This window comes from Erpetoichthys calabaricus, chromosome 11 (genome assembly GCF_900747795.2).
Source record: "Erpetoichthys calabaricus chromosome 11, fErpCal1.3, whole genome shotgun sequence".
NCBI classification, from domain to species: Eukaryota; Metazoa; Chordata; class Cladistia; order Polypteriformes; family Polypteridae; genus Erpetoichthys; species Erpetoichthys calabaricus.
Window position 1 is genome coordinate 65,424,686 of NC_041404.2, and position 12,923 is coordinate 65,437,608.

The following is a 12,923-nucleotide window of genomic DNA, read 5'->3' on the forward strand; positions in this document are numbered from 1 at the left end:
ATGTTAATAAAAGCTACAGGAAATTTAATAATAAACATATACCAAATACTGCATTCAGCACAGACATTAGGAATATTCTAGCAAAATGGAATTTTGTGCTTTCTAACCAAATATTGGGAATTACTGAAATGTGAAATGAGGGAGCTTGCTGTATGATTACAGAAGTGGAAATTACTAAGAAAACTGTTTCCATAGCAACTGTTAACAATTATATAAATGATGTGGTTGCTACCATTTGGTAACCAGAAGTAGCAACATCTGACAATATTACCATGGCAGTATAAAGGTTGAGGTCACACACTTGCAGGTTGTCCGAGATTCTGGACATTCCAAAAAATGGCCTAGTGCTAGTGAGTGATTTTTGTTTTGATTTTAGGTTTAGCATTTTGGCTTTGCTGTTCTAGCAGTGATTACTGGTAAAGGACCCTGTCCAGCTCCTGCTTCACAAAAAACTTTTAGTTCTTGCATGTCATTCATCTAGGAAGAACAAGTTGTGACCCTTTTAGGGGGAATACAAGTAAAAGAGAGGGGAATCAAATCCTCACAGCTGGTGAATGATACAGTAGTATTAATCAGAAATCAGACTGAGGTCCAAAATGCTTTGTCTGAGGTATCTGGTCTGACTGGTTAATATAAATAAATATGAATTATTTGCCCATAAGAATTGTGAAAATAAAAATAGTTATTGATTCTGAGGAAAAACGTTCTAACATATCTATGAGTGAAACTGTAAAAAAATAAAATGGCTGTCATTCTTAAATTCTTTCCAGTTTTTATATCAAATTGACAAATGATTTAATGTATGGTTACTAAGGGATCACTCTCTAAATGGACCCATTCTTCTAAATCAGAAGGTTTATCAAAACTGGTTCTTGCTTCAATTGTATGGGACATATCCTCGTCTGTGTTGAATTTGGAAACCAAATTTTAAATTTTATATTAAAAAACAAATCCTACAATTAAAAGAAAGACTTAATAGGTGTTGGTAATTTAAATATTCCTGTTTATAAAACTTACAATATTATGTTCAAACTGAAATGGTTACAACATTCATTTAATAATAAAACACAAAGCTGGAACATATTCCCCAATTTAATACCCTCAATAGATTTGTTGGGGGCTTGGAATTGTGATCTTAAATGCAACTTTTGATACTGGTAAATTTCCCCTAAAACTGTCTAATTTTCATAAGCAGATTTTCTCAGTTTCACCACACACATGCACCATATGCAATAATAGGTATATGAAATTCCAAAACGAATCTGCATTTACAAACTATTTGAAACAAAATTTTATTTGTGAAGCAGCTATTTAACAAAGAAGTGAAATTGTCAGGCTATGAAATATATATAGTGACTAGCCATGTGCGCCCAACTACGTTGCTCGTGTTAAAGTTGTCTGTGAAGGGCTCCCTGTTTAAACGCGGCTGCCAGTCATCAACTGGGCCCTTCGTCGCACAGCATTATGATTTTTTATAAGGGAAACAAAATTACAAAACAAAACCCTTGGACATTGATTCGATAGGAATGGCCTACTCAGAATCACTGTCCAAATAGTAATTATGTGGTGGTGGAGGAGCATTTCTGCTTCTCTCCGTTCACAGTCCGTCTCGTTTTCATGACGCTGTCGTTTCCTCTCACGATCTCTTCTCAATCATTCTCCAATCTCGCAGGTTGCTTTGTGGCAATCCAAACAGTAAGGAAGAACCAATGCTTCTTTCTTGAACTCCAAACGCAGACTAATGGAAAAATCACAGAAGTGTGTCCAACTTATATACTCTGACTGCTGACTCCAAGAAATGGATGAAACATTCGATTTGGACGAAGTGCTGCCAACAACGGTCGATAGAAACACAAAAAACCACAGTCTCGACAACGAAGCAGGTGTCAACGCCAGATCTAAACATAAAGCACGGTGTCGACGCCAGATCTAAACACAAATAGTAGTATCGACAGTGTTTGTAAACAAAAGTAACAAACAAGGTGTTGTGTATTCAGCCAGTACAAACAGCACATAGTCTCCTTTAGTTCAATCCTAACACCACACAAGGCAGTGAATTCGCGGACAAACAAAGATCAAGATCCAAATGAAGATTATATATAAAGATTTAATCTCATTTTATGAGTTTTTATATTATAATAAACTATTCTACTGAAGACTATTCAGGTGGTTGGCTATCACAGAATCCCTACTGTAGATGTTGTAAGTTTCACCTCATTCCTTCTTTTAGATGAACTGACATTAGCAGTTTCAAAGGTAATGATAACCATATGAGGAAAATGTGCCGCCAGTCATCTACCAGTAGTGGGTGTGAGGTGGAGTGCTGTGGTAGATGGCATTGATTGGAATAAAATATTAAGTACCTCTTTTACAGTATCCATGATACAGTAAGCTTTATGCTGATACAAAAGATTTACCCTCTTAGAGTTTACAATGAGAATTGATTTTCAACACACTCGTTTTTCGTGAGATTGATCCAAAAACATTTTCTCATCTTTTTTGGGAATATCAGTGTTCTAAAGGGTTTTGGATTTATTTACATTTTCAGAAATCCTTTGTGAACCATTGTGGTGGATGGCCAGGTCCCATGACCGGCCGTGATGCCCCAACATATGGACTACTCAATACCTCCACCGGGAAGCTTGGTGGCAGCCTCCCTGGCTGACGAGGGTGCCTCAGTTTCCCGCAGGGCTCCATGGGAGATGGAGTCCTCCACAGCCCTATTGGGATCTGGGGTGGCCCCCAGGGGGAGTTGCATAGGTCCCGGAGCCCTATTGGACAAATCTTCAGCCCCACCCAGAAGTGCAATTGGAACCAGGGGGTCAAGCACCTGGAACACTTCCGGGTGTGCTATAAAAGTGGCCAGCCACCACCACTCAGCGGCCAGAGTCGGGAGGAGAGGACGAAGTTTCAAGGGAGGAGTGGTGGTGCCAGAAGGGCGTGTTTTGGTTGTGTTTAGTGCTTTATTTGGGACTGTGTTGTGGCTGGAGGGATTACGAGGAAGACGTGCCCTCCAGCTGAAGAAAAATAAGCATTTACAGGTGCTGGTCATAAAATTTGAACATCATGACAAAGTTGATTTATTTCAGTAATTCCATTCAAAAAGTGAAACTTGTATATTAGATTCATTCATTACACACAGACTGATGTATTTCAAATGTTTATTTCTTTTAATGTTGATGATTATAACTGACAACTAATAAAAGTCCCAAATTCAGTATCTCGGAAAATTAGAATATCAATTAAGACCAATGCAAAAAAAGGATTTTTAGAAATGTTGGCCAACTGAAAGGTATAAACATGAAAAGTATGATCATGTACAGCACTCAATATTTAGTTGGGGCTCCTTTGGCCTGGATTACTGCAGCAATGCGGCGTGGCATGGAGTCGATCAGTCTGTGGCACTGCTCAGGTGTTATGAGAGCCCATGTTGCTCTGATAGTGGCCTTCAGCTCTTCTGAATTGTTGGGTCTGGCGTATTGCATCTTCCTCTTCACAATACCCCATAGATTTTCTATAGGTTTAAGATCAGGCGAGTTTGCTGGCCAATCAAGAACAGGGATACCATGGTCCTTAAACCAGGTTCTGGTAGCTTTGGCACTGTGTGCAGGTGCCAGGTCCTGTTGGAAAATGAAATCTGCATCTCCATAAAGTTCGTCAGCAGCAGGAAGCATGAAGTGCTCTAAAACTTCCTGGTAGACGGCTGTGTTGACCTTGGACCTCAGAAAACACAATGGACCAACACCAGCAGATGACATGGCACCCCAAACCATCACTGACTGTGGAAACTTTACACTGGACCTCACGCAACGTGGATTCTGTGCCTCTCCTCTCTTCCTCCAGACTCTGGGACCTTGATTTCCAAAGGAAATGCAAAATTTACTTTCATCAGAGAACATAACTTTGGACCACTCCACAGCAGTCCAGTCCTTTTATGTCTTTAGCCCAAGCGAGACGCTTCTGACACTGTCTGTTGTTCAAGAGTGGCTTGACACAAGGAATGCGACAGCTGAAACCCATGTCTTGCATACGTCTGTGCGTGGTGGTTCTTGAAGCACTGACTCCAGCTGCAGTCCACTCTTTGTGAATCTCCCCCACAGTTTTGAATGGGTTTTGTTTCACAATCCTCTCCAGGGTGCAGTTATCCCTATTGCTTGTACACTTTTTTCTACCACATCTTGTCCTTCCCTTCACCTCTCTATTAATGTGCTTGGACACAGAGCTCTGTGAACAGCCAGCCTCTTTAGCAATGACCTTTTGTGTCTTGTCCTCCTTGTGCAAGGTGTCAATGGTCATCTTTTGGACAACTGTCAAGTCAGCAGTCTTCCCCATGATTGTATAGCCTACAGAACTAGACTGAGAGACCATTTAAAGGCTTTTGCAGGTGTTTTGAGTTAATTAGCTGATTAGAGTGTGGCACCAGGTGTCTTCAATATTGAACCTTTTCACAATATTCCAATTTTCCGAGATACTGAATTTTGGACTTTCATTAGTTGTCAGTTATAATCATCAACATTAAAAGAAATAAACATTTGAAATACATCAGTCTGTGTGTAATGAATGAATCTAATATACAAGTTTCACTTTTTGAATGGAATTACTGAAATAAATCAACTTTGTCATAATATTCTAATTGTATGACCAGCACCTGTATTTGATTTTTATACGTGCTTCCGTGTGAGTCTGTGCCAGGTCGGGCGCAAGAAGGCACTATTGTTACACCATGTATTAAACTTGAGTGATAATATCATATTTCTATGTTTTAAAAGAAATGATGTTAATCTCAAGGTTAGATATATGATAAATCTGCTAATAATTTTTGGAAGATGTCATACTCTTAAAAATATATCACCTTATACTTTTAAATATTAGGACCCAAATAAGACAACTGGTACCATATTGGGACTCAAGATGATGACTGTAAGCACAATGAGCCATACTTACACAAATAACGATTGACATATAATAAAAAACAGTGAATGTTTTTGTTTCAGTTCAAGCGTATTTGTCACATAAATATTACTAAAAGAGAAAAGAGGAAAGCAAACATATCTCTCTATTATAAAAAAAAAATCTTGGAATGCTTGGAAGGAGACGATACGTGATCTTCTCAGAAGACAATTTGACGTCCCGCGAGAGACACTTCAATGTCACGCGAGACAAAGCAGTGAGACAAAAGGACAGCTGCTGTACAGGTTTTTAAATGATTGACGCACAGCGCAACAAGCAGAACATGCAGCTCGGCAGCAGCAGCAGAAAGACAGCAGCTGATCAGACCACATCTCCTCAGCGTGTGTTCAGCCTTCGCAACGCGAGCAGCAGAGATGCAAAGTGGCTGGAGCGGAGTGTGCGCCGGGGGGGAAAGGGGAGGGAGTGGGCAAGTGAAGCGAGCAGGGGGAAATGCCCCCTAGTTGTTAATAAAACAAAAATTATAGTTCAGAACGGAATATATTTCTGAGGTATATCACTGCTAGTTTAAATGATTAGTGTAAACTTTAATAAAGCTGAGACAAAGGCATTTTTCTCTATAACAGGTGCAGTACCAGGATATGATTTTTGAAAGAATACTATGAATGGTCACTTAACTTCTTCATTTGGCTGATAGTGCTGGTTATGGAATAAAGCAGTCAAATCATTTGGACATCCAGCCCATGGTGACTCTGAAGTTGGACTTTGACTCCTCCTAACCGCTAACCACAATGCTGCAGCATGCATCATCTTACAGGAAATTTGCGGATGTGTGGTTCCTTCTCACTGCATTAATCATGCCTCATGTCTGGAGTGAAACTAAAAGAGGGTTTCAGTTCCACACGTGGCCTAACAGACAAAACAATGCCCATGTATCTCAGGCTGACACAAAAACAATGGCCAATTGTCCACAGTGACATGAAAACAACAGTACGAAAAAACATCGTAGGTGTGAGCAAAAGTCACAGCTCCAGAACTATGAAAAAGTCTGTCAAGCACATTGCACCAACCACTTCAGTTCCTTCTCACTACAACCAGCAATGTCCATACACGCCTCATGCACCATCCACAAGTCACAGGCTGTGCTACTGTACCATCTGCTGAATGCCACTTGCAAGGTACAAACTTTATCATCAAACAAAGTTATACATACTAACGGTTCACATGGGACCCTCTATTTTTAATCCCACTTTAGACATGTCTTGTCACTTACTTAAAAAAACAGGATTTAATTAACTCAAAACATTTGTTACACCCAAGCTTTTACAACAGAAGTTGAAGCAGTACAAACACTACAGTCACACGCAGACAGCTTCAAAAAGTTGCAAGGCACTTTCTCACTGCTTTTACACAACACCAATGCCATTAAAACACACAGTACTTTGTTCATTTGGTGAAGACTACATAAGAACTAAAACACATTGTAACTTCCTCAGGAAGTACAAGATGGAACTATTTACAAGACATAAGCACTATCAACAGCTTCTTATCTTTTTCGTCCATGGTAGCCTCTGTTAATAATTTCCCAGGACATAGTGGCTTTAGGTTCACAATTCATAGTCAGGTTTATCATTATATTGGTTGACTACACTCCTTCAAAAACCAACCTCTACCATACACCAGTGTTTACATTATAAATCCTTATAAATCATTTACACAAACTTTTTCAGGTCCTGAAAATTAAGACATCTCTGCTCATTTACTTTGAAAACTACAAGATTTCATTGACACTAACAAAGTTGAAAAACATAACAAACAAAAACCCAGGCAGGCAGACAGCGGGTTACTTCAAGAAGTAAAAATGTACTTCCTAACTGATTTCCCACAATACCAATGATGTTATAATGTTCTCACATCAAATGATACCGCTGCCATGTTGACTACAAACAATGTGCAAACACCATCAGAAACTGTTCCAGAAAGCTTTTTAAACAGTACTTACATGGTATCAAGCACCCAGGAGAGCTGCCCCCCAAGACATGCTGCCTGCATGTTCATAATTCAGAATCAAGCTTAACATTGTTTGTAATGATTATAATATATAATACTAATTGAGTAGTATAGTTTGATGTATTTACCTAGTATTAAATAAATGTTTTTAAATGAGCTCCAGAATAACAATATTTTCTTCTAAATGAGTTCACAAATTGCTCAGCATGTACACTGACATCTTCAACTTGTCCCTGTTTTTATGTATGGTGCCACAGTACTTAAAGGAAACGACAATTATGCTTGTGTTAAAGCAATCTGCTGTTTCTTGTCTGAAAGACTATCGGCCCATTGTATTAACATTCATGGTGAGGAAGTGTCTGGAGAAACTGGTCACAATCCACATTAACCACAACATCGCTGCTACAGTTTGAATGCCAACATCACAGATCTGTGGATGGTGCCATCTCCCTCATCTTTCACACTGCTCTAGGATAACTAGAAAGGACAACATGTCAGCATGTTGTTCATTGACTATAGGTCTGTCTTCAACACCATTGTGCCTACCAGCCTGGCACTAAAACACAGAGACCTTGGTCTAAGTGGCTCCATCTTTGGCTGGTTGTATGACTTCCTGACAAATAGACCCCAGTCAGCGAAGACTGGCAAAAATAACTACTCAACGCTGTTCACCAAAATTAGCATTCCGCTGCCTCTGCCTACTGCTATAAAGTCAATGCCTATGTAGCACAGCATGACGGTAACAGCATCATCAACTTTATGGACACCACTATGATTGGCTTCTTCGGAAACAATGATGAGGCTACCTAGAGGAGGGAGATAAAAGACCTGACTGTACGGTGCCATAACAACAACCTCACCTTGAATGTCAAAAGAACAATTGGTATCATTGTTGACTTCAGAAAGAACAAAGGCAGTCACACTTCCCTCCACATCAACAGCTCCCTGTGCACACAGTTAGCAGCTTTAGGTTCTTTGGTGTTCACGTTCTGGCTGTCTTTCGTGGTCTATCAACACTCCTTGCATACTGAAAAAGGAACAGTAAAGACTAAAGAGGTTTGGGGTAAGAACCAAAACACTAGTGAACTTTTACTGAGGCATCACGGTATGGTTTGGTAACTTCACTTTCCAAGATCACTTGCTCCTCCAAAGGACTGTCCATACAATTTCTAAAAAAATTGGGTCTGACTTTCCACAGCTTCATAACATGTGCTAACCAGATGTCAGAAGATAGTTGGGTCCATCATCTCTGATGACAGCCACCCAGGTCATCCCTGTTTCTACTTCTTTCTGAAAAGCGCTACCGGAGCTACTTCAAAGGTGGGTTTCTTCCAGGCCATAAGGTCACTGAACTCCCAGCAACCTGATCCTGCCTACCTTGCACTGTGTACCCACCTGCTGGTTTATGTGTATTTGTACTGTACATTATATTTTTTTCCACTGTTTATTTATCTTCTACTACTCTTATTTATCCACTGTTTACTCCGTTTATTTACAATTAATTTATACATCAGCACAACTGTAGCAGAAGAATTTTCACTATGCTTTCGCAATGTATGTGAAAATAAAGATATTTCACCGAATCTAACAAAGTTGAGTCCCATACTGAAATTATTCTTAACAAATGTATGCAGTATTTTCATTTTATAAGGGTGATGGGGTTAATCTTGATGACAAATCTGGCAAACAGTCCAGTCTAAAATGTTTAAAGCTGCGAGCTGATGTGCTGCTGAATGCCAAATCTACAGCCTGCCTCACCGTTTTGATATTGTCTGCTGCTCTTACCAGTTCTCAATGGTTTACCAAGCACATCCTTCACACTATCAGTAAATTAAAATGATTAAACCACTTTAAAATAGTGTTTAGAGAAGGAATTTATCAAGGCACTTTAAGCTTAACATGAAATCTTTTTTGCAACTCAGTTACAGATTTAGATTCAATATATGTCATAACGGTGCACATGTAATGAGTTACTGACCAGTTGTAAATGACCACTAAAACAGTTTTATTTAGCATAAAACACAGCCACGGCACAATATATACCCTCACCATATTGACTCACCCCCTACAACACCACATGCTGGTCCAAGTCCTTCACTAGTTCTTTTTATTTCGACATTTCAGATTGGTGCCATGGCCTCCTCAACTCAAGTGCTCCTTTGTGTCTTCCTCACCTCTCTCTCCCTTTCTTACTTATGCCTTTGCTTGTCAGTCATCTAAGTTTGACAGTTTCACAGGTTGGTGTCATGAAAAATACTTGCATATATAAAATATTTTCTCACCATACCAACGGAAGCACTTTAAGTAGAGCTCACCCCTTCATGTATGGAGTGAGGGTACTTTTACTTTCATAAATGGCACCCAGTGGGTAACAGCACCCATTCAGTATCATCAGAGTTCAATGACTGGGGGGAGGGTGGTGTCGGTCCCCTCAGTGTCCAGAAAGCATACACCTTTACTTTTCTTAAATAGTGCCCCTCTGATGATGGTACCCTAGGTATGGGAGGTATTTTCTGCAAACAAGCTAAATGAAATTAAAATCCTAAACTTAAAATGCAATGACCTTACTGACACAACCTGACTGAAGCATCACTGGGGCACATAGCGAAAAAAGATGAATGCATATTTCATTATAGCAACAGTGGTACAGGTAACATGTCTATGCATTTCCAGTGATGTAAAGAAATATCACATTTTAATAACCTAATGCAGGGGTAGGCAATGTCGGTCCTGGAGTGCCACAGTATGTGCAGGTTTTTGTTCTAACCCAGTTCCTTAACGAGAACTCAATTATTGCTGATGAAGCACATATTGCTTAAGTGACATTTTGATGCTTCATTTTAGTGGTCTCGCTTGTTACGGTTCTCCAACCTTAATTGCTTATTTCAATCTTAAACTGCTGCATTCAGTGTTTTAATTGCTCCTTATTAGCAATAAGATGTAAAAGACAAAGCAGCCAGCAGTTCTCCAGCTAGCTTTTTTCCAATTACATCTGTGTGTGTTCATCATGTACTGTTTGATTTAATAAAACACTTAATAGAAAAATGTGACAGACTGAAAATGATCTGTTTTAGGCTTCATATCATTTGGATGATATCCTTGGAAAGGAAAAAAATCTACGATATAAGAGCCTTACATTGCACAGACTAACAAGCCATAAAATTAAATAAGGTCTGAGATTGGCAATGATTGGTTTCTAATTAAGCAATTGGGTTGGAATGAAAACCTGTAGCCACTGCGGCTCACCAGGACCGACATTGCCTACCCCTGACCTAATGCAATTATGCAAACTGGTTTAACAGAGTTATAATTCCATAAATGTATGTTTGTGGAAGGCATTGGGCTTTGGGGTGGGTAATCTGTTAAAACCCACGTAAACATGAGAAGAAAATGCAAATGTATTTAAAAAATGATAAACGTAGGTGTCTGGAAGTGAGAGGTAACAGCACTAGCCATGATCAGTCACATTGTAATTGTCAATCATTTAATGATCTTTTCATCCCTTTTTTACACATATGAGACAATAAATCAGAAGTTGAAAACTGGTATTGCATTAAATGGGCATTTTAATGCTCGTGTAAAATACAATCTTGTGTGCTATATTTATTCGTATTACTTTCTAATGCTGACATTGTCATCTATCCAACAATCCTCCAAACCAGGAAAGTATATTTGTCAGTAAGTTCTTACTGATTCTTACACAATTCTACTAACATAATACTTCTGTGAAATAATGAAATAATTATTGCAAAATAACACTTTTTATTGAATGGCAGGAAAAAGCTTCTGCTGTTGTCTTCAAATAACGTTCTGTGTTTAACTTAATTTTGATTGTCTCCTTAGAGCATATTATTTATAATTTTATGATATTTTATCTATAATATGTATAATGACCAATATCTAGCCCACAAATGCTCAGAAATTACTGAATGTAATACTGTATATTATATTATCACAAATGCCTGTTCTGGAAAAAGCTTCTCATGATATGTGCTGAATGAAGAGTTTATTATGTGGGATTTACAGACCATACCTATTTTTTCTATTGTTTCATTTTTGAGTGAACTCCAACATGCCTCTATAAAATAGGCAATGAAGAAAAAAAAAATGCCTACCTTTCCAGGACAATGCAACTGCACCTTTAATGAGATAATAAAAACATAATGTCAGCAGTGCCAAGGAAGTAATAATTCCATGCCTATAAAAAGTAGCTGGGACTTGTTATCACTGGTCAACTAAAAGACTAATAGCTGGAGCTTAATTACAAATTAAAATATTCAATAATTTATTTTATATTTTATCATAGCCATTTAGTTTTTGTTTGTCAGAATTATATAAAGTACCAGTCACAGCTCTGAGACTACAGCCTGTTGTAGATAAATGTACCACTGTGCCATAATATGTCAATTTTTCTATTATATACTGACAGTGCTGGATGACAATTGTTTTATGATCCTAATTTACCTGACACCAAAAGCAATTGTGGGTAGAAGCATTTTTTAGGCTCTGAATTTTAAATAACTTGTACGTTTTTCATTTCTTATATCACTAGCATGACTTATGTTTTAAAAGTAATAGCATATGCAAAGTTCATACCACAATTTGACAATTTGTTAATATTCTGGTATCATTTTTAATAGGCCAAACCAAAGTGCTTCTATGTGACCAAATGAAGATACAAGGTAATAATGAGAACAATTCAATTAAAACACAATATAAAGGATGGTTAATTTGCAGCACTTTAATGTTGGGCTAGAAATCAGATTACTATGCGTATCTGTAATTCCACCACTGTTCTTCTCTTTATATGAAATTCAAAACCAGGCCTGGCCTAAACTTCATGGTCCACAATCACTGACTAGCCTAATCATATGGTTCCCCAATATATTGGCATCCCTTCTGTTCAAATGTAACCCATCACACAATACCATCTTTTCCAGAAAGAGTCCCTATACCTTTCTATACTACTCCAAGGTTTGAGGCATGCATTAAATGTTTTAATGTCCTCAGTCTTACCAGGACAGCTGTGCAGCACAGGAAGACATTGAGAGACTGCCTTGTCAATTCTTTACCTCAGTTTGGCACTCAACTCTTTAAATTTTGACTGCAAAACTGATAACCTGCCTTTATTTATGTCATTTGTTCCAATATAGACAATGACCTCTAGATCCACCCCCACTCTTTCCAAGAGCTTATCCACCCTTCCTGGGAGTTCCTCCACCTGTGGACCCAGAAGAAAATACACCGTACAAGAGTATCTGCTCCAGGAGTGAACCTGCATTTCAATACCTCTACAGATCAAGTCCACCACTATCACCTTTTTGAGATGACCCATTGATTCCTCATGCCTGCCTACCACCTCAGAGTTTTCAGAATCACCATCCAGTTCTACAAAGTTCTGGAAATGGTTTGACATTTCTAATACTGGGGTTAATGCCTCAGAACAGAGTGCATTCTTTACATGTGTCTAAATGACCCACCTAGTTCTACCACAGATAGATAGATAGATAGATAGATAGATAGATAGATAGATAGATAGATAGATAGATAGATAGATACTTTATTAATCCCAATGGGAAATTCACATTCTTCAGCAGCAGCATACTGATACAATAAATAATATTAAATTAAAGAATGATAATAATACAGTGTCAGTAGTGTGCAGGCAGCGGTGTAGTGGTTAAGGTTTTGGCTCTTAAACCTTGAGGTTGTGGGTTCAAATCCACCTACTGACACTGTGTGACCTTAGGCAAGTAATTTAACACTGCTGTGGTGCAATTGGAAAACTAAAAGAAATATAACCAATTGTATCATAAATGGTGTAAACTTCCCTGGATAAAGGCACACCCTAATAAGTAAATGGCAACTCAAAAAAGACTAATTCATCCAAGCTACACAACAAAAGCTCCAACATCAAATAGAACCTGCATTAGATTGACTTCATTATCAAAATTTGTATTAGTAAATTTATCAGCTCCATTTTTATTTGTGTAAATTATTTAAAT